At 56.4% G+C, this 26,112-nt stretch overlaps 1 long non-coding RNA gene across 1 annotated transcript; it reads right to left on the bottom strand.

The window, feature by feature from the left end:
- Positions 1-730: 730 nt before the first annotated feature.
- LOC148139960 (uncharacterized) lies at positions 731-7,099 on the bottom strand. The gene is made up of 3 exons (XR_015753366.1): positions 6,997-7,099; positions 5,670-5,929; positions 731-908 (listed from the first exon to the last, which is right to left on the bottom strand). It is a non-coding gene; the product is annotated as an uncharacterized LOC148139960 (long non-coding RNA).
- Between the last annotated feature and the right edge of the window lie 19,013 nt (positions 7,100-26,112).

Below are 26,112 nucleotides of genomic sequence, written 5' to 3'. Positions count from 1 at the left end.
TGGTTTGCAGCAATTCCCCTATGTCTAAGCTTTGACCAGTCCACGGCCATTGTTCCGACATATGCGGCCCCCCACAGACCCAGCAATTGCTAACATTTAAAACAGTGGCTATTCTAGAGGTGAGATCAATAAACAGGTTTTGTGTAACATCAGGGAGTTCAATCTGTCCTTCTACCTCTTCGTATACAGATGGCACTTTAGGGAGCACGACCGTTCCCGGACGGTCTTGCTCTTTCCCCAACCCCCGATCAGGGATCTGTATCTTGGTCTCCTTGACTCTGTCAACCTGCTCCCTGAGCAACACGGAGGATAGGTCCCACCTCCCAGTTTTGCTAATACACACCCAGCGGTCATTTATAGGGCATCCATGGATTTTGCCACCGTATCCTTTATTATATACCTGATAATAGGGTCTCCCATCCTCCCAACATTCATGGCGTGCACTCACATCGTAACACCTATCGTCCACATAGGAATGGGACACAAATGATCCCGAATAGATTCGAATCCCAAGTCTTACTGTAGTTCGACATTTGTCACATCTCCCCTCACCCTCCCCCACATACAGGAGTAGACTGATCAATATCCCCACCAATACAGTCCAAGTAGAGTTCATTATTGCTGTCTTTTCAGTTTTACCGACAACGGCTTGTCCCCTTGCTCGCATGTCCAGGTGCTTTCTTCTTCAGGCGGAACAGGCCCCTTTATCCTTGATGCGTGGACCCACCCTTTTTCTTTCGTCCGAACAGCTGCTTCAGTTGTTAACAGAACCAGGAACGGTCCTTCCCACCGCGGCTGGAGCTTTTCGGCCTTCCAGGTCTTAACAAGTATCCATTCTCCGGGCTCCACCTTATGCAGGAGGAAGTCAAGCGGCGGAGTCTGAGCCAGGAGACCTTTCCTCCGGAGTTCTGCAAAAGAACGGGATAAGGCCAGTAAATAGGTTCAGATAAATACATCCCCCCCTTGTAGAGTGGGACATCCATCAACCTTACTCCAATACGGTAATCCGAAGAGCATTTCATAGGGGGAAACCCCGACATCTCGGCGAGGTGCCGTACGTATCCTCAATAGGGCAATGGGCAGGCACTTTGGCCAGGGTAACTTAGTTTCTAACATCAGCTTAGTCAATTGGGTCTTGAGCGTGCCATTCATTCTCTCAACTCGACCCGAACTCTGAGGATGCCAGGGTGTGTGGAATTTCCATTGGATACCCAGGGCATTACAGATCAAATGGTGTAGCTTAGAAATAAAATGCGTCCCGCAGTCAGAGTCGATAGATTCCATTATGCCATATCTCGGGATTATGTTCTCTAACAACAGTCGGGCCACGGTTGGTGCATCGTCTTTGGCAGTTGGGAAAGCCTCTACCCAGTGAGTGAAATGGTCTACTATTACTAGCAGATATTTCCATCTCTGTACTGGGGGTAATTCTGTAAAGTCGACTTGGATCCTCTGAAATGGCCTAATCGCTAGGGGCTGACCACCGGCTGGCATAGAACGCATGGCTTTCTGATTAATACGCCGGCAAGTGGGGCATCCGACTACCTCTTGTTGGGCTAATGTGTATATCCCCCTGCATACATAGTCTCTCAGGATTGTGTCACACATGGCTTGCACCCCCCAGTGGGTCTGATGGTGTAATCGGTGCAGAATACCCCGGGTGATCTGTTTGTTCAGTACTTGTCTCCCATCAGGAACCGTCCACTTCCCGTTAGTATCTAGCCGGGCACCCAATTGATCCATTTTATCAATCTCCCCCTGGGTGAAGACGGGTTGTTTAGCGAGCCCTTCCCTCAACGGTATTAACGTTAACAATTCGACGGATTTTTCGACTGCTGCCCGCTTGGCTTCCTCGTCTGCCAGCCGGTTTCCCACCGCTTCCGGTGTCGACCCCTTCTGGTGACCGGGTACATGGACTACTGCAAGTTCCGTAGGTAACGCCAGGGCTTCCAACGTTAGGCTGATCATTTGTTCGTGAGCTAATTCTTTTCCCCGGGAAGTTATCAATCCTCGCTCTTTCCAGATTTTCCCGAAAGTATGAACGACTCCGTATGCATACTTTGAGTCAGTATATATGGTCCCCACTTTCCCTTACAACAACTTCAGGGCCCTCTGGAGGGCATACAACTCACAGGATTGGGCTGACCATTTCCAGGGCAGTCGTCCGGACTCAATCGTCCGTTTCGTTGCACCATCTATAACAGCATAGCCACTGTATCGTACTCCACTGATGCACCGGGAGGACCCGTCGATATACAGTTCCTGTCCCTCACCCAGCGGAGCTTCTTGCAGGTCCTCTCGGCTCTTGGTCTGCAAGTCCACAAATTCCACACAATCATGCTCCTGTTCCCCGTCTGCAGGACGTCCGTACAGAAACTGGGCTGGGTTGCAACTGAGATCTTTTGCAAAATTGAGATCGTTCCCGGTCATCAAAATCGTCTCATACTTCAGGATGCGAGAGTCTGTTAACCAGCGGTGAGCCTTTTGAGCCAGTATGGCACTAACCGAATGTGGGGAGTATACTGTGATCCTTCCTCCAAAGGTAAGTTTTCGGGCCTCTTCTACTAACATTGCCGTAGCTGCCACTGCCTGTATACAGGTCGGCCATCCACATGACACAGGGTCTAACATTTTTGACAAAAATGCAACCGGCTGACGTTTCCCTGCCCGCAGCTGAGTAAGCACACCCTGGGCAATTCCGCCGGCGCTATTGACATATAACTGGAACGGTTCCTTCAGGGTGGGTAAAGCCAATACCGGAGCTCGAATCAGTTTATTTTTAATAATATTAAATCGCTGCTCCTCCTCATCTGACTAGTCCACCTTTTGTCCTTCTTGTCCCAGTTTGTCGTACAAAAATTTTACTAAAGTGGTGTAACTTTCAATCCATATCCGGCAATACCCTACTAGTCCCAGGAATTGTCTGACTTCCTTCTTCGTCCTGGGTATTGGCATACCCGTAATTCCTGATATTCGTTCTGGCGTGATACGGCGGTGCCCCTTACTGACTTGATGGCCCAGATATCTTACTTCTCGCTCCACAAACTGGAGTTTTGTCCTGGAGACGCGTAAACCCTGTTTCCCCAGGAAGTTCAACAGGGCAACGGTGTCTGCTCGTACCTCCTCTTCTCTTGGTCCTGAGAGTAAGAGATCATCGACATATTGGAGCAATTGATTCTCCGCGTTACACTGAAATCCTCCTAAGATCTGCTCCAGTATTTGTCCAAACAAATTGGGTGACTCCGTGAATCCCTGCGGCAAGACCGTCCATCTTAACTGTCGCTTTCGTCCTGAGAAGGGATTCTCCCATTCAAAGGCAAAAAGGTTCCGACTTTCTTCGTCAAGGGGTCAACTCCAGAAAGCATCCTTCAGATCTATTACGCTGAACCATTCATGTTCGGGGGGAATTTTACTCATTAACGTGTAGGGATTAGGTACCACCGGGTACCTAGCCTGGACTACTTCATTCAACCCCCGCAAGTCTTGCACCAGCCTATATGTCCCGTCTGGCTTCCTCACAGGGAGTATTGGAGTATTGAAAGGGGACATGCATTCCTCCAGTAGTCCATCTGTGATTAATCTTTCTATCACAGGTTGTAACCCCTCCCGTCCTTCCATAGCAATCGGGTATTGTTTCCTTCTTACCGGGCCTCTTCCTGGTAACATGGTGATTTGGAGAGGTTTGATGTTTAGACCCCCTCTGTTCCCCTCTCGGTACCATACTTCCGGGTCTATTTGTTGATCATCTTCTTCGGTGAGGGCGAACAACCTTACCACCATTTCCCCGTTATTTGGTACCGTTCCGATCCCTAGTTTGACCTGCAAGTCTCTTCCTAACAAATTAAACCCCGCCGATGGCAGTAGAAGGAGGTCTCGTTTAGTAGTTCTGTTTTCATACCCAATTTCCACGTCCTCCACCACTGGGACTTGTAATTTCTGTCCTCCAATTCCAGATAACCCCATAACTTTTCCTCCTGCTCGGGTGCCGGGGGGTATTTGGATTATACTTGATCTTTCGGCTCCCGAGTCCACCATAAATGTGATCTCCGATCCTTGGGGCCCTACTTTCAAGTTTACCAGGGGTTCCTGTCGATAGTCCTTTTGCCCCAAGGGTAGGAACCCCCGACCTACCTAATCTTCCTCCATCAGGGCGTACGACCTCACCTCCCGTTTGTAGCGGGAGCACTCCCGTTTAAAATGTCCCTCTTCATTTCGTATGTCCGGCCAGGCTTTTGATACAAACTCTACCCGTATGAGTTGTTGCCCCACGTCCGTCTCAGGGTCCACCCCAGCAAACTGCGGAAATTCTTCCTAATCCTGTCTAGGAAATCCGTAGGGGTTTCCTCCGGGTTTTGATGATTACCAAAGGCCTTGGTAAAATTGTGCCCCTTCGGGGCTGCGTGTCTTATTCCTTTTATCCAATATTCCCGCATGTCTCTCATGTTGCGCCGTCCTCCCTCCGTGTTCTTATCCCACTCGGGGTCGGTGAGGGGAAACTTCTGCTCCCCTCCTTCTCCCCCCTCTCTCTCCCAGACCAAGAGCGCAGCTTGTCGTATCATCTGACGCTCCTGGCTAGAGAACAATGTTTTCATGATGGAACACATCTCTTCCCATGTGTAAGTATTCGGACCCAGGAACTGATCCAATTGTTCAGCAAGTCCCATGGGGTCCTCTAGTAGACCCTTCATCTCCCTCCTGAAATTCCGTACTTCAGTACTCGTCAAGGGAACGTTCACATATCCCGTCCTTCCCTCCTCGCCCCCCATGGGCACTTCCCGGAGTGGATTCATTCTTGCAATCGAGACAGGGTTTTGTCTGTGACCCTTTCCAGCTTGAGATCTGGTCTGTACCCCTGAGGTAGTTTGTGGTTCCTCCCCATTTTCTTCCCCTTCCCCTGAATCGTCGTCACCCGAAGGAACATTCTGTGGGGCAGACGGGGTCACGTAGGGCGGCGGTAAGTGATCTAAAGGGTCCCATTCTTTCTGCCCTTTCGAGTCTTTATTAGTTACCTGCATTTGGCAAGATATCGTAACCGGTAGCCAACAAAGGGCATAATCACTTTCTTCCAGATTAACATCAGGTTTTGAATTGACATATAAAATGAGGGCTTGCCGGACCCAGTCTTCATCAGTACCGAATCTAGGCCACCACACTGAGTCGCCCTGAATAGGTTTCTGGGACCACTTTTGACAGTATTTTACCATCTTCCTTTTAGATTTTCCCTTTCTTCCACCCTGATCCCAATTATTTAGCATTTTCCCTAACGGACTATCGTCAGGTACCCCGGGGTATGTGTCATTGTCCCTGTTTAAGCCTACCTTTCCCTTAATCACCTTAGATCCCTTATTTCCCATTTCCGAGGACTTCGTATTTTTCCCGTGATAATCTATCACAATGTAGCCAATTCCCGGACCTTCAGTCCCGTGATCGCCCAGGTTCCTTTGCAGGCACCCCCGGTCTTTGGATTCCTGTGTCCTACGTCTCTGTGACACAAATCACAGGCACCCCGTAGGTACACGTTCCTCCTCAAACACGGTCTCTGCAAAATCCCTCACAGGCGAGCCCCGGTCTCTAGATTCCTGAGTCCCACGTCTCTGTAGAAAAAATCCACAGGCACCCCGTAGGTACCCAGTCCTCCGGAAACACGGTCCCAGCAAGTTTTTTCTTACCTGGGTTCGGTGCACCGAAATTACTCGATCGTTAACCGTCCCCACTGCCTCGGGTACACCCCTCCTTTGTTTTCCTGAGCCTCCCGGATATCACTCGCTCAAACCGCGCGGGGCGACAAGCAAGGAATCAGGGACTGCTGAACTCAGCAGGGTGCACCTTCTCCGATATCCTTCCTCAACTCCCCTCGCGGCCGGAGTGTTGATCCCGGATGACGAGCCCCAAAGTTGTTAGAAACGAAAATCGCTTCTCAATAATCGCTCTAGACAAATTCAGGAAAACAAAGTTTTATTAACAAGTCAAGTCTGCAGAGTCGGGCACCCTTAAAGAAAAGGCGCGCTGAGGCTTACAAAGTCTCCCATTATATACAGCACAAGTCCCTCCTCTCCTTGGCTCCAACAAGCCATGAGGTTCACATTCTTAAAAACATCATTATTTTTATCACAAAGTCTGCAACAAATGTCTTCAGAGTCTCTAAAGTTGTTGTTTTTCTCACCCTGTAGTCTTATCAGTCAAAGACTTATTCTTCTCTGTCTGTGCTAGCAGTCTTATCAGTCAAGGACTTATCCTTCCCTGCTGTGTGAATGGCTTCATCAATCAAGAGCCTGCTTGTTTTTACTATCGCTCACAAATTGTCAGCATTCTGCACAATTTAAACTATTCTACTTTTGAGTATATAAAATGGTTGCTAGAAAAGAAACAAAAGTTTTGTCTTTTATTATAGATCAGTCTGTGGTCCAGGCACATCTTAAAGTTTAAACCAAAATTACCTCTCACAGAGACACAGTTCCGAGGACCCCTCAGGCAGTTAAAGGGGGGAATACGTTTTCCCTGCGTTTACATTTCTTCACGACACAGGATCGACCACAACTTAGACCAAAATACAGGAATTCCCAAACTCCGTTTGTCTTCAGGAAACTGGCAGAGAATCCTTCAGGACAGCAACGTTTCCACCCTCCGTATTAGGAACTGGGAAGGAGTGACCTGTGTCTGCTCTCGAGTGATCGAGTGTGTGGGAATGTTCTAGAAACCATCTGTCCTGATGGATGTGTCTCTGTGTGTTTGGGGAGGGAGGGTTTCTTGTGGTTTTTGTCACATTTTCCTCGGTAATTGAGACCTTTCCATTTGTTCTTCCAGCTCCAATTATTTTAATAAATCCCTGAATACAGGGACACATTTGAAAATCTCACTGGGTCCCCGATCAAACGGGTCCCTTTGCCTCCAGGCTGATGGATAATGGGTTTGTTTTCCTTCCTCACAGTTAACGTAGTGACCATCTATGTCCTGCTTTATAAAGATTGTGGATTGTCTCCATGTGTCAGACGTTACCTGGGGGCCATGGCAGCGGCAGATCTCCTGGTCATTATCCTCGACCTGATCCTGAGACACATTCCCATTGTTTATTCGGGAACAGTTTTATTTCCTGAAGGACTCCGTCCCCGTGTGTAATATCCACGCCGTCCTGCTTTATGCGGCCACTGACTGCTCTGTCTGGTTCACCGTCACTTTCACTTTTGATCGGTTTGTGGCCATTTGTTGCCAGAAGCTGAAAAGTAAATATTGCAGTGAGAAAACGGCGGCTGTGGTTCTGGGAGTAGTGACTGTGCTGAGCTGTTTAAAGAACATTTCCTGGTATTTTATGCTCACGGCTCGGTATCGGCTGAGGAACGCCCCCTGGTTTTGTGAGGTAACACGTGCTGTTCGATTCTCCAGTGTCTGGGTCACAATTGAGTCCCTCCACCACGTTCTAACCCCGTGTGTCCCATTTCTCCTGATTCTGCTGCTCAATGTTCTCACCGTCAGACACATTGTAGTGACCAGCCCGCAGGAGACTCCGCGCTCACACCAATGGGGACGCTCAGTCTGACACTGAAATGAGAAACCGAAAAAAATCCATCATTTTACTGTTTGTGATCTCGGCCAATTTCATCCTGTTATGGTCATCATTAATGCTGTATTCTATATGGTACCGGATAACTGATATTGTGGTTTCCCCTCTGTATCTCGATTACTTTGTGCGGGAATTGGGCTTCATGCTGCAGCTCCTCAGTTGCTGCACAAACACCGCGATTTATGCTGTGACCCAGACTAAGTTCAGGCAGCAGCTGAAGAATGTGCTGAAATATCCCTTCACCCAAATCCATCCATCACTCAAATTCCCTCATTAATCAATCCAACCGGGATTTTCTCATTTCAGTTCAATGTTTCAGCGATGGAGCAGCCTGTCGCTATGGTAACAGACTGAGGGTAGCGTTAGTTTGTCCATCCTTATCCAACAGGGGGGTTACAGGGAAACATTTCAATGCTTCTCACAACTCAGGGGCCAGTTAGAAAAGGCACCATCCCACTGACTGTATCCATCACTTGCATTTGTAAACAATAAAAATGTTGATTAAAGCGTACCGAGCAGCAGAGTGACCGATGTTGTTGTGTGTCTTTGTGTTGGAGAAGCTGAGCTGGAGAGAGACCGACTCAGCCCCAAGTCCTGGTCCTTAGGGAAGGGGAGGGCACCGCACCCTGAGCTCAGGAGCTCGGTTTAAATCCCTCTGTGCCCCCACTCTAACCTGGCCTCCCATTTCCTCTCCCTTACTCTTTCTCCTCATTTCTCTCCCTCTCTCTCACTGCAAACACTTCCTCTCTCACCACCTCAGAGGGAAGGGAAGAACCAGGGAGACAGAGTGCATCAGACAGAGGGAGAGGGGTGGAGGGGGGAGAGAGATTCAGTCAAAGAGAAACAGAGGAAGGTGAGGAGAGAGAGAGCGAGAGGACGGGGAGGACAGGAGAGGGCGAGAGTATGTGAGAGGGGGAGGGAGGGAGAGAGGGCGAGAAAGGGAGAGAGGGCGAGAGAGGGAGAGAGGGAGGGAGAGAGGGAGAGAGAGCGAGAGAGGCCGAGTGGGCGAAAGAGGGAGAGAGGACGAGAGAGGGAAGAGGATGAAAGAGGGAGAGAGAGGGAGGGAGGGCGAGAGAGGGAGAGAGGGAGAGAGCGGGAGAGAGAAGAGAGGGAGAGAGAGGGAGAGAGGGCAAGAGAGAGAGAGAGAGGGAGAGAAAGGGGGATAGACGGCGAGAGAGGGAATAGAGGGCGAGAGAGCCTGAGAGGGCAAGAGGGCGAAAGACTGAGAGGGGGTGAGAGAGGGCGAGAGAGGGAGGGAGGGCGAGAGAGAGAGGGCGAAAGAGGGAGAGAGGGCGAAAGAGGGGGAGAGTGGGTGAGAGAGGGCGAGAGGGAGAGAGGGCGAGAGAGGGAGAGAGGGAGAGAGAAGACGAGAGACGGCGAGAGAGGGAGAGAGGGAGAGATGGCGAGAGAGAGAGGGAGTGAGGAAGGGAGAGGGAGAGTGAGGGTGAGAGAGGGCAATGGAGAGAGGACAAAAGAGGGAGAGGGGCCGAGAAAGGGAGAGATGGCGAGAGAGGGTGACAGATGGAGAGAGGGAGAGAGAGGGGGTGGACGAGAGATGGAGAGAGTGAGAGCGAGAGAGGGGGGCAGGCGAGAGAGGGAGAGAGGGTGAGAGAGGGGGAGAGGATGAAAGAGGAGTGAGGGTGAGATAGCGAGAGAGGGAGAGATGGCGAGAGAGAGAGAGGACGAATTAGGGAGAGAGGGCGAGAGAGTGAGAGAGGGCGAGAGAGAGAGAGAGAGAGGGCGAGAGAGGGAGAGAGGGTGAGAGAGGGCGGCATGGTGGCACAGTGGTTAGCTCTGCTGCCTCACAGCGCCAGAGACCAGGGTTCAATTCCTGCCTCAGGCGACTGACTGTGTGGAGTTTGCACGTTCTCCACGTGTCTGCGTGGGTTTCTTCCGGGTGCTCCGGTTTCCTCCCACAGTCCAAACGATGTGCAGGTCAGGTGAATTGGCCGTGCTAAATTGCCCGTAGTGTTGGGTAAGGGGTAAATGTTGGGGTATGGGTGGGTTACGCTTCGGCGGGTCGGTGTGGACTTGTTGGGCCAAAGGGCCTGTTTCCACATTGTAAGTAGTCTAATCTAAGAGCCTGATAGGGCAAGAGGGCGAAAGAGGCAGAGATTGGGCGGGAGAGTTCAAGAGAGGGAGAGAAAGGGAGAGAGGGAGTGAGAGGGAGAGAGGGTAAGAGAGGGCGAGAGAGAGGGTGAGAGTGCGAGAGAGGGAGAAGCTGCGAGAGAGGGAGAAAGAGATAGAGATAGTTTGAGAGAGGGAGAGGGCGAGAGGACGAGAGGGAGAGAGGTCAAAAGAGGGCAAGAGAGGGCGAGAGGTAGAGAGATGCAGAGCGGGCGAGAGATGGAGAGTGGGCAAGAGAGGGTGAGAGAGGGAGAGAGGGCGAGAGAGGGAGAGTGGGTGAGAGAGGGAGAGAGGGCGAGAGTGGGAGCAAGGGCGAAAGAGAGAGAGCACCTGAGAGAGAAAGAGAGGGCGAGAGAGGGAGAGAGGGTGAAAGAGGGAGAGTGGGAAAGAGCGGGAGAGAGGGTGAGAGAGGGAACAAGGGCGAGAGAGAGAGAGAGGGAAGGAGAGGGAGAGAGGGAAGGAGAGGGAGAGAGGGAAGGAGAGGGAGAGAGGGCAAAAGAGGCAAAGAGGGCGAGAGAGGGAGAGAGGGCGAGAGAGGGAGAGAGGACAAAAGAGGGCGACTGGGCGAGAGAGGGAGAAACGGCAAGAGAGGGAGAGGGAGAGCTAGAGAGGGAGAGTGGGCGAGAGAGTGAGAGAGGGCGAAAGAGGGAGAGTGGGCAAAAGTGGGAAAGAGGGATAGAGGGCGAAAATGGAAGAGAGGGTGAAAGAAAGACAGAAGGTGAGAGAGGGAGAGAGGGCGAAAGAGTTCGAGAGAGGGCGAAAGAGTTCGAGAGTGGGCGAGAGAGGGAGAGTGGGCGAGAGAGGGAGAGAGAGTGAGAGAGTGCGATAGAGGGAGAGAGGGCGAGAGAGGGAGAGAGAGGAAGAGAGTACGAAAGAGGGAGAGAGGACGAGAGAGGGAGAGAGGACAGGAGAGGGAGAGGGGGCGAGAGATGGCAAGGAAAAGACAGAGGGCGAGAAAGGGTAAGAGGGTGAGAGAGGGAGAGAGGGTGATAGAGATAGAGAGGGAGAGAAGGAGAGAAAGGGAGAGTGGGAGAGCGAGGGTGAGAGAGTGCAAGAGGGTGAGAGGGCGAGAGAGAGGGAGAGAGTGCGAGAGAGGGAGAGACAGTGAGAGAGGGCGAGAAAGGGCGAGAGAGGGAGTGTGGGTGAGAAAGCGCAAGAGAAGGAGAGAAGGCGAGAGAGTGTGAGAGGGCGAAAGAGGGCGAGTGAAAGACAGAGGGCGAGAGGGTGAGAGACGGAGAGAGGCGGAAAGAGGTAGAGAGAGGGCAATATATGGAGAGAGGGTGAGAGAGGGGAGAGGGAGAGTGGGCAAAAGATGGAGAGAGGGAGAGAGAGGGCAAGAGTGAGGGAGAAAGTGCGAGAGAGGGAGAAATGGCGAGAGAGGGAGAGAGGGCAAGAAAGCGTGAGAGAGGGAGAGTGGGAGAGAGGGCGAGAGAGGGAGAGAGGACAAAAGAGGGAGAGAGGGAGAGAGAGGGAGGGGGCTAGAGAGGCAGAGAGCGAGAGAGGGAGTGAGGGATAGAGCAAGAGAAGGCAAAAGAGGGAGAGAGGGCGAGAGAGGGAGAGACAGTGAGAGAGGGAGAGAGGGCGAGAAAGTTCGAGTGAGGGAGAGAGAGGAAGAGAGGGAGAGAGGGCGAGAAAGTTCGAGTGAGGGAGAGAGAGGAAGAGAGGGAGAGAGATTGGAGAGAGGGGGAGAGGGCGAGAGGGAGAAAGAAGGATAGAGAGCGAGAGAGGGAGAGTGGGCGAAAGTGGGAAAGCGGGCGAGAGAGGGAGAGAGGGCGAGAGGGGGAGAGAGGGAGAGAGAGGGAGATAGTGCGAAAGTGGGAGAGAGGGCAAGAGAAAGACAGAGGGTGAGAGAGGGCGAGAGAGGGAGAGAGGGAGAGAGGGCGAGAGAGGTCGAGAGGGCGAGAGAGGGAGAGAGGTCGAGAGAGGGAGAGAGGTCGAGAGAGGGAGAGAGGGCGAGAGAGGGAGGGGGCTAGAGAGGCAGAGAGCGAGAGTGGGAGAGAGGGATAGAGCAAGAGAGGGCAAAAGAGGGAGAGAGGGCGAGAGAGGGAGAGACGGTGAGAGAGGGAGTGAGGGCGAGAAAGTTCGAGTGAGGGAGAGAGAGGAAGAGAGGGAGAGAGATGGAGAGAGGGGAGAGGGCGAGAGGGAGAAAGAAGGATAGAGAGAGAGAGAGAGGGAGAGTAGCGAATGAGAGAGAGAAGGCCAAAGTGGGAAAGCGGGCGAGAGAGGGAGAGGGGGAGAGAGAGGGAGAGAGGGCGAAAGTGGGAGAGAGGGCAAGAGAAAGACAGAGGGTGAGAGAGGGAGAGAGTGCGAAAGAGTTCGAGAGACGGGAGATAGGGAGAGAGGGCGAGAGTGGTCGAGAGGGAGAGAGAGGTAGAGAGGTCGAGAGAGGCGGTTGGGCTAGAGAGGCAGAGAGAGCGAGGGAGGGAGAGAGGGCGAGAGCGAGACAGGGCAAAAGTGGGAGAGAGGGTGAATAAGGGAGAGATGGTGAGAGAGGGAGAGAGGGCGAGAAAGTTCGAGAGAGGGGGAGAGAGGAAGTGAGGGAGAGAGATGGAGAGAGGGCAAGAGGGAGAAAGATGGATAGAGAGCGAGAGAGGGAGACTGGGCAGGTGAGGGAGAGAGGGTGAAAGAGGGAGAGAGGGCAAAAGTGGGAAAGCGGGCGAGAGAGAGGGCGAGGGGGAAGAGTGGGCGAGAGGGGGAGAGAGAGGGAGAGAGGGCGAAAGTGGGAGAGAGGGTGAGAGAAAGACAGAGGGTGAGAGAGGGTGAGAGGGCGAGAGAGGGTGAAAGAGTTCGAGAGTGGGGATAGAGGGAGAGTGGGCGAGAGGTCGAGAGGGTGAGAGAGGGAGAGAGGGTGAGAGAGGGAGAGAGGGTGAGAGAGGAAGACAGAGCGAGAGAGGGTGAGAGGGCGAGAGAGGGAGAGAGGGTGAGAGAGGGCGAGAGGGCAAAAGAGGGAGAGAGGGTGAGAGAGGGGGAGAGGACGAGAGGGAGAGAGGTCAAAAGAGGGAGAGAGGACAAGAGAGGGAGAGAGGTTGATAGAGGGAGAGCCGGCGGGCGAGCAAGGTCGAGAGAGGGATAGAAAGGGAGAATGGGAAAGAGATGGAGAGAGGGTGAGAGGGAGAGAGGGCGAGAGAGGAGAGAGGGCGAAAGAGGCAGAGCAGCCGAAAGAGGCAGAGAGAGAGTGAGAGAGGGCGAAAGGGCAAATGAGGGAGAGAGGGTGAGAGAGCGAGTGTGGGCGAGAGGGATAGTTGGAGAAAGGGAGAGAGGGAGAGAGTACAAAAGGGGGAGAGAGGACGAGAGAGGGAGAAATGGCGAGGGGGGAGAGAGTGCGAAAGAGGGAGTGAGGGTGAGAGAGGGTGAAAGAGGGAGAAAGGACAAGAGAGGAAGAGAGGAGAGAGAGGGAGAGAGGGCGAGAGAGGAAGAGAGGGCGAAAGTGAGAGGGAGGGCAAAAGAGAAAGACAGAGGGCGAGAGAGGGAGAGAGGGAGAGAGAGGGCAAGAGGGTGAGAGTGGGAGAGAAGGCGAGAGAGGTAGAGAGGGCGTGGAAGTGCGAGAGAGAGAGTGAGGCACAGAGAGGGAGAGATGGAGAAAGAGAGGGCGAGAGAGATAGAGAGGGCGAGAGAAGGCGAGAGAGGGAGAGAGGGTGAGAGAAAGAGAGAGGGCGAGAGAGGAAGAGAGTGCAAAAGAGAGGGACAGATGGCGAGAGAGGGAGAGAGGGAGAGAGAGGGCGAGAGTGGGACAGAGGGCGAGAGAGAGAGAGAGGGCGAGAGAAGGCGAGAGAGGGTGAGAGAAAGTGAGAGGGCGAGAGAGGGAGAGAGTGCAAAAGAGGAAGAGAGAGAGCGAGAGCGGGATGAGGGCCAGAGAGGGCCAGAGGGTGAGACAGGGAGAGAGGGAGAAAGAGGGTGAAAGGGAGAGAGAGGCAGAGAGGGAGAGAGAGGGCGATACAAGAGAGGGAGAGAGAGGGAGAGATTGCGTGAGAGGGAGAGAGTGGCGAGACAGGATGAGAGAGGGCGAGAGATGGTGAGAGATGGTGAGAGTGCGAGAGTGCGAACGAGGGAGCGAGGTGGAGAGAGAGAGAGAGGGCGAGAGAGGGAGAGAGGGTGAAAGAGGCGGAGAGTGCGAGAGAGGGCAAGAGGGCGAGAAAGAGAAAGGGAGGGTCAGACAAGGAGAGAGGGCGAGAGAGGCAGAGAGGGCGAGAGGCGGAGAGAGGGCATGGGCGAGACAGGGAGAGAGGGCGAGAGGGTGAGAGAGGGTGGGAGAGGGAAAGAGTGCAAGAGAGGGAGAGAGGGCGAGAGGCGGAGAGAGGGTGGGAGAGGGAGAGACGGAGAGATGGGGAGAGAGGGAGAGACGGCGAGAGAAAGGGGTTGGGCGAGAGAGGGAGAGAGTGAGAGCGAGAGAGTGGGGGTGGGCCAGAGAGGGAGAGAGGGTGATAGTGGGAAAGAGGGCAAAAGAGAGAGAGCGTGTTAGAGAGCGGGAGAGAGTGCAAGAGAGGGAGAAGCGGCGAGAGGGGGAGAGAGGGCAAGAAAGCGCGAGAGAGGGAGAGAGGGCGAGAGCGGGAGCGAGAGGCAGGGAGAGAGGGCGAAAGAGGGAGAGAGGTCGAGAGAGGGCTAGAGGGCGAGAAAGAGACAGAGAGGGTCAGACAAGGAGAGAGGGCGAGAGAGGCAGAGAGGGCGAGAGGCGGAGAGAGGGCATGGGCGAGACAGGGAGAGAGGGCGAGAGGGTGAGAGAGGGTGGGAGAGGGAGAGACGGAGAGATGTGGAGAGAGGGAGAGACAGCGAGAGAAAGGGGTTGGGTGAGAGAGAGAGAGTGAGAGCGAGAGAGTGGGGGTGGGCCAGAGAGGGTGATAGTGGGAAAGAGGGCAAAAGAGAGAGAGCGTGTGAGAGAGAGGGAGAGAGTGTGAGAGAGGGTGAAACGGTGAGAGAGGTCGAGAAAGGGCGAGAAAGGTCGAGAAAGGGAGAGAGGACGAGAGAAAGACAGAGGGCGAGAGAGGGTGAGAGGGCGATGGGGGGAGAGAGGGCAAGAGAGGGAGAGCAGGCGAGAGCCACAAAGAGGACGAGAGATGAAGAGAGAGAGAGATGACGCGAAAGGGAGAGAAGGCGAAAAAGTGCGAGAGGACGAAAGAGGGAGAGAGGGTGAGAGAGGGAGAAACGGCGAGAGAGGTCGAGAAAGGGTGAGAAAGGTAGTGAGGGCGAGAGAGGGAGAGAGGGGGCAAGACACGGAGAGAGGGCGAGAGAGGGCGAGAGAGGGCGAGAGAGGGCGAGAGAGGGCGAGAGTGAGGGGAGAGTGCGGGAGAGGGAGAAGCGGCAAGAGAGGGAGAGAGGGCAAGAAAGCGCGAGAGAGGGAGAGAGGGAGAGTGGAAGAGAGATGGAGAGATAGCGAGAGGGAGAGAGGGCGAGAGAGAGAGAGAGTGCAAAAGATGGAGAGAGGGCGAGAGAAGGAGTGAGGGCGAGAGAGGGAGACAGGTCGGGAGAGGTAGAGAGGAATGGAGAGGGTGAGAGGGCGAAAGAGGGAGAGAGGGCGAAAGAGGCAGAGAGAATGAGAGAGGGCAAGAATGCAAGAGAGGGTGAGAGAGTGAGAGAGGGAAAGAGACGGAGAGAAGGCGAAAGAGGCAGAGAGAGTGAGAGAGTTCGAGTGCGAAAGAGGGTGAGAGGGCGAAAGAGGGAGTATGGGCGAGCGAGGGAGAGAGGGCGAGAGAGAGCGAGAGAGCGAGAGAGGGAGAGATGGAGTGAAGGAGAGAGGCGAGAGAAGGAGAGAGTACGAAAGCGAGAGAGAGGGTGAGAGAGGGAGAATGGGCAAGAGAGGAAGAGAGGGACAGAGAGGGAGAGAGGGACAGAAAGGTCGAGAGAGGGATAGAGAGGGAGAGTGGGAGAGAGATAAAGAGAGGGCGAAAGAGAGAGGCTGAGAGACGGCATGAGGGAGAGAGGGTGAGAGAGGGAGAGAGGGACAGAGGGCGAAAGAGGGAGAGGGGACAAGAGCGGGAGAGAGGGCGAAAGAGGGAGAGGGGGCGAAAGAGGGAGAGGGGGCGAAAGCGGGAGAGGGGGCGAAAGCGGGAGAGGGGGCGAAAGCGGGAGAGGGGGCGAAAGCGGGAGAGGGGGCGAAAGCGGGAGAGGGGGCGAAAGCGGGAGAGGGGGCGAAAGCGGGAGAGGGGGCGAAAGCGGGAGAGGGGGCGAGAGCGGGAGAGGGGGCGAGAGAGGGAAGGAAAGGGAGAGAGGGCGAAAGAAGGAGAGAGGGCGAAAGAGGCAGAGAGAGTGAGAGAGGGCGAGAGGGCGAAAGAGGGAGAGAGGGCGAGAGACGGAGAGTGTGCGAGAGAGGGCGAGAAAGAGAAGGAGAGGGTCAGACAAGTAGAAAGGGCGAGAGAGGCAGAGAGGGCGAGGCGAGAGAGAGGGCGTGAGAGAGAGAGGGAGAGAGGGCGAAAGAGGGAGAGAGAGGTCGAGAGAGGGCAAGAGGGCGAGAAAGAGAAAGAGAGGGTCAGACAAGGAGAGAGGGCGAGGGAGGCAGAGAGGGCGAGAAGCGGAGAGAGGGTGTGGGCGAGAGAGAGTGAGAAGGCGAGAGGGTGAGGGAGGGTGGGAGAGGGAGAGACGGAAAGATGGGGAGAGAGTGAGAGTCGGCGAGAGAAAGGGGTTGGGCGAGAGAGGGAGAGAGTGAGAGTGAGAGAGTGGGGGTGGGCCAGAGAGGGAGAGAGGGGGATAGTGGGATAGAGGGCAAAAGAGTGAGAGGGTGTGAGAGAGAGGGAGAGAGTGCGAGAGAGGGTGAAACAGTGGGAGAGATCGAGAAAGGGCGAGAAAGGGAGAGAGGGCGAGAGAAAGACAGAGGGCGAGAGAGGGTGAGAGGGCGAGGAGGGAGAGAGGGCAAGAGAGGGAGAGCGGGCGAGAGCCGCAAAGAGGACGAGAGATGAAGAGAGAGAGAGAGAGAGGGCGAGACAGAGAGAGAAGGCAAAAAAGGGCGAGAGGACGAAAGACGGAGAGAGGGTGAGAGAGGGTGAAACGGCGAGAGAGGTCAAGAAAGGGCGAGAAAGGGAGAGAGGGCGAGAGAGGCAGAGAGAGGGCAAGACACGGAGACAGGGTGAGAGGGCGAGAGTGAGGGGAGTGCGAGAGAGGGAGAAGCGGCGAGAGAGGGAAAGAGGGCAAGAAAGCGCGAGAGAGGGAGAGAGGGAGAGTGGGCGAGAAAGGTCAAGAGAGAGATAGAGAGGGAGAGTGGAAGAGAGATGTAGAGAGGGCGCGAGGGATTGAGGACGAGAGAGAGTTTGAGTGCGAAAGAGGGTGAGAGGGCGAGAGAGGGAGTGTGGGCGAGAGAGGGAGAGAAGGCGAGAGAGCGAGAGAGGGAGAGATGGAGTGAAGGAGAGAGGCGAGAGAGGGAGAGAGTACGAAAGCGGGAGAGAGGATGAGAGAGGGAGAGATGGCGAGGGGAGAGAGAGGGCAAAAGAGGGAGTGAGGGCGTGAGAGGGCGAGAGAGGGAGAAAGGGCAAGAGAGGAAGAGAGAGAGAGAGGGAGAGAGGGAGAGAAAGGTCGAGAGAGGGATAGAGAGAGAGTGGGAGAGAGATAAAGAGAGGGCGAGAGAGGCTGAGAGAGTGCACAAGGGAGAGAGGGCGAGAAAGGGAGAGAGGGCAAAAGTGGGAGAGAGGGCGAGAGCGGGAGAGAGGGCGAGAGAGGGAGAGAGGGCGAGAGAGGGAGAGAGGGAAGGAGAGGAAGAGAGAGCGAAAGAAGTAGAGAGGCCGAAAAAGGGCGAGAGGACGAAAGAGGGAGAGAGGGTGAGAGAGGGAGAAACGGCGAGAGAGGTCGAGAAAATGCGAGAAATGGAGAGAGGGTGAGAGAGTGACAGAGAGGGCAAGACACGGAGAGAGGGCGAGAGGGCGAGAGTGAGGGGGGAGTGCGAGAGAGGGAGAAGTGGCGAGAGAGGGAGAGAGGGCAAGAAAGCGCGAGAGAGGGGGAGAGGGAGAGTGTGCGAGAAAGGTCGAGAGAGAGATAGGGAGGGAGAGTGGGAGAGAGGGCGAGAGAGTGAGAGAGCGCGAAAGAGGGAGAGAGGGCGAGAAAGCACGAGAGAGGGAGAGAGGGCGAGAGCGGGAGCGAGGGCGAGAGAGGGCGAGAGAGGTAGAGAGGAAAGGAGAGCGAGAGAGGGCGAATGAGGGAGAGAGGGCGAAAGAGGCAGAGAGAATGAGAGAGGGCAAGAGGGCAAGAGAGGGCGAGAGGGTGAGAGAGGGAAAGAATGGGAGAGAAGGCGAAAGAGGCAGAGAGAGTGAGAGGGCGAGAGAGGGAGTGTGGGCGAGAGAGGGAGAGATGGAGTGAGGGAGAGAGGCGAGAGAGGGAGAGAGTACGAAAGCGGGAGAGAGGGTGAGAGAGGGTGAGATGGCGAGGCAAGAGAGAGGGCGAAAGAGGGAATGAGGGTGAGAGAGGGCGAGAGCGGGAGAAAGGGCAAGAGAGGAAGAGAGGGAGAGAGAGGGAGAGAGGGCGAGCGGCGGAGAGAGGGCGTGAGAGAGACAGGGAGAGAGGGCGAAAGAGGGAGAGAGGTCGAGAGAGGGCTAGAGGGCGAGAAAGAGAAAGAGAGGGTCAGACAAGGAGAGAGGGCGAGAGAGGGCAAGAGGCGGAGAGAGGGAGTGGGCGAGACAGGGAGAGAGGGCGAGAGGGTGAGGGAGGGTGGGAGAAGGAGAGATGGGGAGAGAAAGAGAGACAGCGAGAGAAAGGGGTTGGGTGAGAAAGAGCGAGAGTGAGAGCGAGAGAGTGTGTATGGGCCAGAGAGGGAGAGAGGGTGGTAGTGGGAAAGAGGGCAAAAGAGAGCGCGTGTGAGAGAGAGGGAGAGAGTGCGAGAGAGGGTGAAACGGTGGGAGAGGTCGAGAAAGGGCGAGAAAGGGAGAGAGGGCGAGAGAAAGACAGAGGGTGAGAGAGGGTGAGAGGGCGATGGGGGGAGAGAGGGCAAGAGAGGGAGAGCAGGCGAGAGCCACAAAGAGGACGAGAGATAAAGAGAGAGAGATGGTGCGAAAGGGAGAGAAGGCGAAAAAGTGCGAGAGGACGAAAGAGGGAGAGAGGGTGAGAGAGGGATAAACGGCGAGAGAGGTCGAGAAAGGGTGAGAAAGGTAGCGAGGGCGAGAGAGGGAGAGAGAGAGCAAGACACGGAGAGAGGGCGAGAGGGCGAGAGTGAGGGGAGAGTGCGGGAGAGGGAGAAGCGGCAAGAGAGGGAGAGAGGGCAAGAAAGCGCGAGAGAGGGAGAGAGGGATAGTGGAAGAGAGATGGAGAGATGGCGAGAGGGAGAGAGGGCGAGAGAGAGAGAGGGCGAAAGATGGAGTGAGGGCGAGAGGGGGAGACAGGGCGGGAGAGGTAGAGAGGAATGGAGAGGGTAAGAGGGCGAAAGAGGGAGAGAGGGCGAAAGAGGCAGAGAGAATGAGAGAGGGCAAGAATGCAAGAGAGGGTAAGAGAGTGAGAGAGGGAAAGAGACGGAGAGAAGGCGAAAGAGGCAGAGAGAGTGAGAGAGTTTGAGTGCGAAAGAGGGTGAGAGGGCGAGAGAGGGAGTGTGGGCGAGAGAGGGAGAGAGGGCGAGAGAGAGCGAGAGAGCGAGAGAGCGAGAGAGGGAGAGATGGAGTGAAGGAAAGAGGCGAGAGAGGGAGAGAGTACGAAAGCGAGAGAGAGGGTGAGAGAGGGAGCGATGGCAAGGGGGGAGAGAGGGCAAAAGATGGAGTGAGGGCGAGAGAGGGCGAGAGAGGGAGAATGGGCAAGAGAGGAAGAGAGGGAGAGAGAGGAAGAGAGGGAGAGAGAGGGAGAGAGGGAGAGAAAGGTCGAGAGAGGGATAGAGAGGGAGAGTGGGAGAGAGATAAAGAGAGGGCGAGAGAGGCTGAGAGACGGCACGAGGGAGAGAGGGCGAGAGAGGGAGAAAGGGCGAGAGAGGGACAGAGGTCGAAAGAGGGAGAGAGGGCGAGAGAGGGAGAGAGGACGAAAGAGGGAGAGAGGGCGAGAGAGGGAGAGAGGGCGAGAGCGGGAGAGAGGGCGAGAATGGGAGAGAGGGCGAGAGAGGGAGAGAGGGAAGGAAAGGGAGAGAGGGCGAAAGAGGCAGAGAGAGTGAGAGAGGGCGAGAGGGCGAAAGAGGGAGAGAGGGCGAGAGACGGAGAGTGTGCGAGAGAGGGCGAGAGGGCAAGAAAGAGAAGGAGAGGGTCAGACAAGTAGAGAGGGCGAGAGAGGCAGAGAAGGCGAGACGCGGAGAGAGTGCATGGGCGAGGGAGGGAGAGAGGGCGAGAGGGTGAGAGAGGGTGGGAGAGGGAGAGACGGAGAGATGGGGAGAGAGGGAGAGACGGCGAGAGAAAGGGATTGGGCGAGAGTGAGAGAGTGAGAGCGAGAGAGTGGGGGTGGGCCAGAGAGGGAGAGAGGGGAATAGTGGGAAAGAGGGCAAAAGAGAGAGAGCGTGTGAGCGAGAGGGAGAGAGTGCGAGAGAGGGTGAAACGGTGAGAGAGGTCGAGAAAGGGCGAGAAAGGGAGAGAGGGCGAGAGAAAGACAAAGGGCGAGAGAGGGTGAGAGTGCGAGGGGTGAGAGAGGGCAAGAGAGGGAGAGCAGGCGAGAGCAGCAAAGAGGACAAGAGATGAAGAGAGAGAGAGGGCGAGACAGGAAGAGAAGGCGAAAAAGGGCGAGAGGACGAAAGAGGGAGAGAGGGTGAGAGAGGGAGAAACGACGAGAGAGGTCGAGAAAGGGCAAGAAAGGGAGCGAGGGCGAGAGAGGGAGAGAGAGGGCAAGACACGGAGAGAGGGCGAGAGAGGGAGAGAGGGAGAGAGTGAGGGGAGAGTGCGAGAGAGGGAGAAGCGGCGAGAGAGGGAGAGAGGGCAAGAAAGAGCGAGAGAGGGAGAGTGGGTGAGAAACGTTGAGGGAGTGATAGATAGGAAGAGTGGAAGAGAGATGGAGAGATGGCGAGAGGGAGAGAGTGCGAGAGAGAGAGGGCAAAAGAGGGATAGAGGGCGAGAGCGGGAGCGAGGGCGAGAGAGAGAGAGAGGGCGAGAGAGGGAGAGAGAGGTAGAGAGGAAAGGAGAGGGTGAGAGGGCGAAAGAGGGAGAGAGGGCGAAAGAGGCAGAGAGAATGAGAGGGCACAAGGAGGCAAGGGAGTGTGAGAGAGTGAGAGAGGGAAAGAGAGGGAGAGAAGGCGAAAGAAGCAGACAGAGTGAGAGAGTTCGAGTGCGAAAGAGGGTGAGAGGGCGAGAGAGGGAGTGTGGGCGAGAGAGGGAGAGAGGGCGAGAGAGAGCGAGAGAGGGAGAGATGGAGTGAGGGAGAGAGGCGAGAGAGGGAGAGAGTACGAAAGCGGGAGAGAGGGTGAGAGAGAGAGTGATGGCGAGGGAAGAGAGAGAGCGAAAGAGGGAGTGAGGGCGAGAGAGGAAGAAAGGACAAGAGAGGAAGAGATGGAGAGAGAGGGTCGGAGGGAGAGAAAGGTCGAGAGATGGATAGAGAGGGTGAGTGGGTGAGAGATAGAGAGAGGGCGAAAGAGGCTGAGAGAGGGCGAAAGAGGCTGAGAGAGGGCGCGAGGGAGAGAGGGCGAGAGAGGGAGAGAGGGCGAGATAGGGAGAGAGGGCGAAAGAGGGAGAGAGGGCGAAAGAGGGAGAGAGGGCGAAAGAGGGAGAGAGGGCGAAAGAGGGAGAGAGGGCGAGAGTGGGAGAGAGGGCGAGAGTGGGAGAGAGGGCGAGAGAGGGAGCGAGGGAAGGAAATGGAGAGAGGGCGAAATAAGGAGAGAGTGCGAAAGAGGCAGAGAGAGTGAGAGAGGGCGAGAGGGTGAAAGAGGGAGACAGGGCGAGAGAGGGAGAGAGTGCGAGAGAGTGCGAGAGAGTGCGAGAGAGTGCGAGAGAGTGCGAGAGAGTGCGAGAGAGTGCGAGAGAGTGCGAGAGAGGGCGAGAGAGGGCGAGAGAGGGCGAGAGAGGGCGAGAGAGGGCGAGAGAGGGCGAGAGAGGGCGAGAGAGGGCGAGAGAGGGCGAGAGAGGGCGAGAGAGGGCGAGAGAGGGCGAGAGAGGGCGAGAGGGCGAGAAAGAGTAAGAGAGGGTCAGACAAGGAGAGAGGGCGAGAGAGGCAGAGAGGGCGAGAGGCGGAGAGAGGGCGTGAGAGAGAGAGAGAGAGAGAGAGTGCGAAAGAGGGCGAGAGGGGGAGAGAGGGAGAGAGGGGGAGAGTGTGAGAGAGTGTGAGAGAGTGTGCGAGGGCGAGAAAGAGACAGGGTCAGACAAGGAGAGAGAGCGAGAGAGGCAGAGAGGGCGAGAGGGTGAGAGAGGGTGGGAGAGGAAGAGACGGAAAGATGGGGAGAGAGGGAGAGTCAGCGAGAGAAAGGAGTTGGGCGAGAGAGGGAGAGAGTGAGAGCGAGAGAGTGGGGGTGGGCCAGAGAGGGAGAGAGGGTGATAGAGGGATAGAGGGCAAAAGAGGCAGAGAGAATGAGAGAGGGCAAGAATGCAAGAGAGGGTAAGAGAGTGAGAGAGGGAAAGAGACGGAGAGAAGGCGAAAGAGGCAGAGAGAGTGAGAGAGTTTGAGTGCGAAAGAGGGTGAGAGGGCGAGAGAGGGAGTGTGGGCGAGAGAGGGCGAGAGAGAGCGAGAGAGCGAGAGAGCGAGAGAGGGAGAGAGGGAGAGAGGGAGAGAGGGAGAGAGGGAGAGAGGGAGAGAGGGAGTGAAGGAAAGAGGCAAGAGAGGGAGAGAGTACGAAAGCGAGAGAGAGGGTGAGAGAGGGAGCGATGGCGAGGGGGGAGAGAGGGCAAAAGATGGAGTGAGGGCGAGAGAGGGAGAATGGGCAAGAGAGGAAGAGAGGGAGAGAGAGGAAGAGATGGAGAGGGATGGAGAGGGAGGGAGAGAGGGAGAGAAAGGTCGAGAGAGGGATAGAGAGGGAGAGTGGGAGAGAGATAAAGAGAGGGCGAGAGAGGCTGAGAGACGGCACAAGGGAGAGAGGGCGAGAGAGGGAGAAAGGGCGAGAGAGGGACAGAGGGCAAAGAGGGAGAGGGGACAAGAGCGGGAGAGAGGGCGAAAGAGGGAGAGAGGGCGAGAGAGGGAGAGAGGACGAAAGAGGGAGAGAGGGCGAGAGCGGGAGAGAGGGCGAGAATGGGAGAGAGGGCGAGAACGGGAGAGAGGGTGAGAGAGGGAGAGAGGGAAGGAAAGGGAGAGAGGGCGAAAGAGGCAGAGAGAGTGAGAGAGGGCGAGAGGGCGAAAGAGGGAGAGAGGTCGAGAGACGGAGAGTGTGCGAGAGAGGGCGAGAGGGCAAGAAAGAGAAGGAGAGGGTCAGACAAGTAGAGAGGGCGAGAGAGGGAGAGAGGGAAGGAAAGGGAGAGAGGGCGAAAGAGGCAGAGAGAGTGAGAGAGGGCGAAAGAGGGAGAGAGGGCGAGAGACGGAGAGTGTGCGAGAGAGGGCGAGAGGGCAAGAAAGAGAAGGAGAGGGTCAGACAAGTAGAGAGGGCGAGAGAGGCAGAGAAGGCGAGACGTGGAGAGAGTGCGTGGGCGAGGGAGGGAGAGAGGGCGAGAGGGTGAGAGAGGGTGGGAGAGGGAGAGACAGAGAGATGGGGAGAGAGGGAGAGACGGCGAGAGAAAGGGATTGGGCGAGAGTGAGAGAGTGAGAGCGAGAGAGTGGGGGTGGGCCAGAGAGGGAGAGGGGGGATTGTGGGAAAGAGGGCAAAAGAGAGAGAGCGTGTGAGCGAGAGGGAGAGAGTGCGAGAGAGGGTGAAACGGTGAGAGAGGTCGAGAAAGGGCGAGAAAGGGAGAGAGGGCGAGAGAAAGACAAAGGGCGAGAGAGGGTGAGAGTGCGAGGGGTGAGAGAGGGCAAGAGAGGGAGAGCAGGCGAGAGCAGCAAAGAGGACAAGAGATGAAGAGAGAGAGAGGGCGAGACAGGAAGAGAAGGCGAAAAAGGGCGAGAGGACGAAAGAGGGAGAGAGGGTGAGAGAGGGAGAAACGACGAGAGAGGTCGAGAAAGGGCAAGAAAGGGAGCGAGGGCGAGAGAGGGAGAGAGAGGGCAAGACACGGAGAGAGGGCGAGAGAGGGCGAGAGGGAGAGAGTGAGGGGAGAGTGCGAGAGAGGGAGAAGCGGCGAGAGAGGGAGAGAGGGCAAGAAAAAGCGAGAGAGGGAGAGTGGGTGAGAAACGTTGAGGGAGTGATAGATAGGAAGAGTGGAAGAGAGATGGAGAGGTGGCGAGAGGGAGAGAGTGCGAGAGAGAGAGGGCAAAAGAGGGATAGAGGGCGAGAGCGGGAGCGAGGGCGAGAGCGGGAGCGAGGGCGAGAGCGGGAGCGAGGGCGAGAGAGGGAGAGAGGAAAGGAGAGGGTGAGAGGGCGAAAGAGGGAGAGAGGGCGAAAGAGGCAGAGAGAATGAGAGGGCACAAGAAGGCAAGGGAGTGTGAGAGAGTGAGAGAGGGAAAGAGAGGGAGAGAAGGCGAAAGAAGCAGACAGAGTGAGAGAGTTCGAGTGCGAAAGAGGGTGAGAGGGCGAGAGAGGGAGTGTGGGCGAGAGAGGGAGAGAGGGCGAGAGAGAGCGAGAGAGGGAGAGATGGAGTGAGGGAGAGAGGCGAGAGAGGGAGAGAGTACGAAAGCGGGAGAGAGGGTGAGAGAGAGAGCGATGGCGAGGGAAGAGAGAGAGCGAAAGAGGGAGTGAGGGCGAGAGAGTGCGAGAGAGGAAGAAAGGGCAAGAGAGGAAGAGATGGAGAGAGAGGGTCGGAGGGAGAGAAAGGTCGAGAGATGGATAGAGAGGGTGAGTGGGTGAGAGATAGAGAGAGGGCGAAAGAGGCTGAGAGAGGGCGCGAGGGAGAGAGGGCGAGAGAGGGAGAGAGGGAGAGATAGGGAGAGAGGGCGAAAGAGGGAGAGAGGGCGAAAGAGGGAGAGAGGGCGAAAGAGGGTGAGAGGGCGAGAGTGGGAGAGAGGGCGAGAGTGGGAGAGAGGGCGAGAGAGGGAGCGAGGGAAGGAAATGGAGAGAGGGCGAAATAAGGAGAGAGTGCGAAAGAGGCAGAGAGAGTGAGAGAGGGCGAGAGGGTGAAAGAGGGAGAGAGTGCGAGAGAGTGCGAGAGAGTGCGAGAGAGTGCGAGAGAGTGCGAGAGAGTGCGAGAGAGGGCGAGAGAGGGCGAGAGAGGGCGAGAGAGGGCGAGAGAGGGCGAGAGAGGGCGAGAGAGGGCGAGAGAGGGCGAGAGAGGGCGAGAGAGGGCGAGAGAGGGCGAGAGAGGGCGAGAGAGGGCGAGAGAGGGCGAGAGAGGGCGAGAGAGGGCGAGAGAGGGCGAGAGAGGGCGAGAGAGGGCGAGAGAGGGCGAGAGAGGGCGAGAGAGGGCGAGAGAGGGCGAGAGAGGGCGAGAGAGGGCGAGAGAGGGCGAGAGGGCGAGAGGGCGAGAAAGAGAGGGTCAGACAAGGAGAGAGGGCGAGAGAGGCAGAGAGGGCGAGAGGCGGAGAGAGGGCGTGAGAGAGAGAGAGAGAGTGCGAAAGAGGGCGAGAAGGGGAGAGAGGGAGAGAGGGGGAGAGAGGGAGAGAGGGGGAGAGAGTTTGCGAGGGCAAGAAAGAGACAGGGTCAGACAAGGAGAGAGAGCGAGAGAGGCAGAGAGGGCGAGAGGGTGGGAGAGGGTGGGAGAGGGTGGGAGAGGGTGGGAGTGGGTGGGAGAGGGTGGGAGAGGGTGGGAGAGGGTGGGAGAGGGTGGGAGAGGGTGGGAGAGGGTGGGAGAGGGTGGGAGAGGGTGGGAGAGGGTGGGAGAGGGTGGGAGAGGGTGGGAGAGGGTGGGAGAGGGTGGGAGAGGATGGGAGAGGATGGGAGAGGGTGGGAGAGGGTGGGAGAGGGTGGGAGAGGGTGGGAGAGGGTGGGAGAGGGTGGGAGAGGGTGGGAGAGGGTGGGAGAGGGTGGGAGAGGGTGGGAGAGGGTGGGAGAGGGTGGGAGAGGGTGGGAGAGGGTGGGAGCGGGTGGGAGAGGGTGGGAGAGGGTGGGAGAGGGTGGGAGAGGGTGGGAGAGGGTGGGAGAGGAAGAGACGGAAAGATGGGGAGAGAGGGAGAGTCAGCGAGAGAAAGGAGTTGGGCGAGAGAGGGAGAGAGTGAGAGCGAGAGAGTGGGGGTGGGCCAGAGAGGGAGAGAGGGTGATAGAGGGATAGAGGGCAAAAGAGAGAGAGGGTATGAGAGAGAGGGAGAGTGTGCGCGAGACGATGAAACGGTGAGAGAGGTCGAGAAAGGGCGAGAAAGGGAGAGAGGGCGAGAGAAAGACTGAGGGCGAGAGAGGGTGAGAGGGCGAGGGGGAAGAGAGGGCAAGAGAGGGAGAGCGGGCGAGAGCCGCTAAGAGGACGAGAGATGAAGAGAGAGAGAGAGAGAGAGAGGGCGAGACAGAGAGAGAAGGCAAAAAATGGCGAGAGGACGAAAGACGGAGAGAGGGTGAGAGAGGGTGAAACGGCGAGAGAGGTCAAGAAAGGGCGAGAAAGGGAGAGAGGGCGAGAGAGGCAGAGAGAGGGCAAGACACGGAGAGAGGGCGAGAGTGAGGGGAGTGCGAGAGAGGGAGAAGCGGCGAGAGA

The sequence above is a fragment of the Chiloscyllium plagiosum genome, unplaced genomic scaffold, assembly GCF_037043375.1.
Source record: "Chiloscyllium plagiosum isolate Xiang-an unplaced genomic scaffold, Cpla_swu_hap1 HiC_scaffold_36, whole genome shotgun sequence".
NCBI classification, from domain to species: Eukaryota; Metazoa; Chordata; class Chondrichthyes; order Orectolobiformes; family Hemiscylliidae; genus Chiloscyllium; species Chiloscyllium plagiosum.
This window is presented reverse-complemented; position numbering and strand designations above follow the sequence as displayed.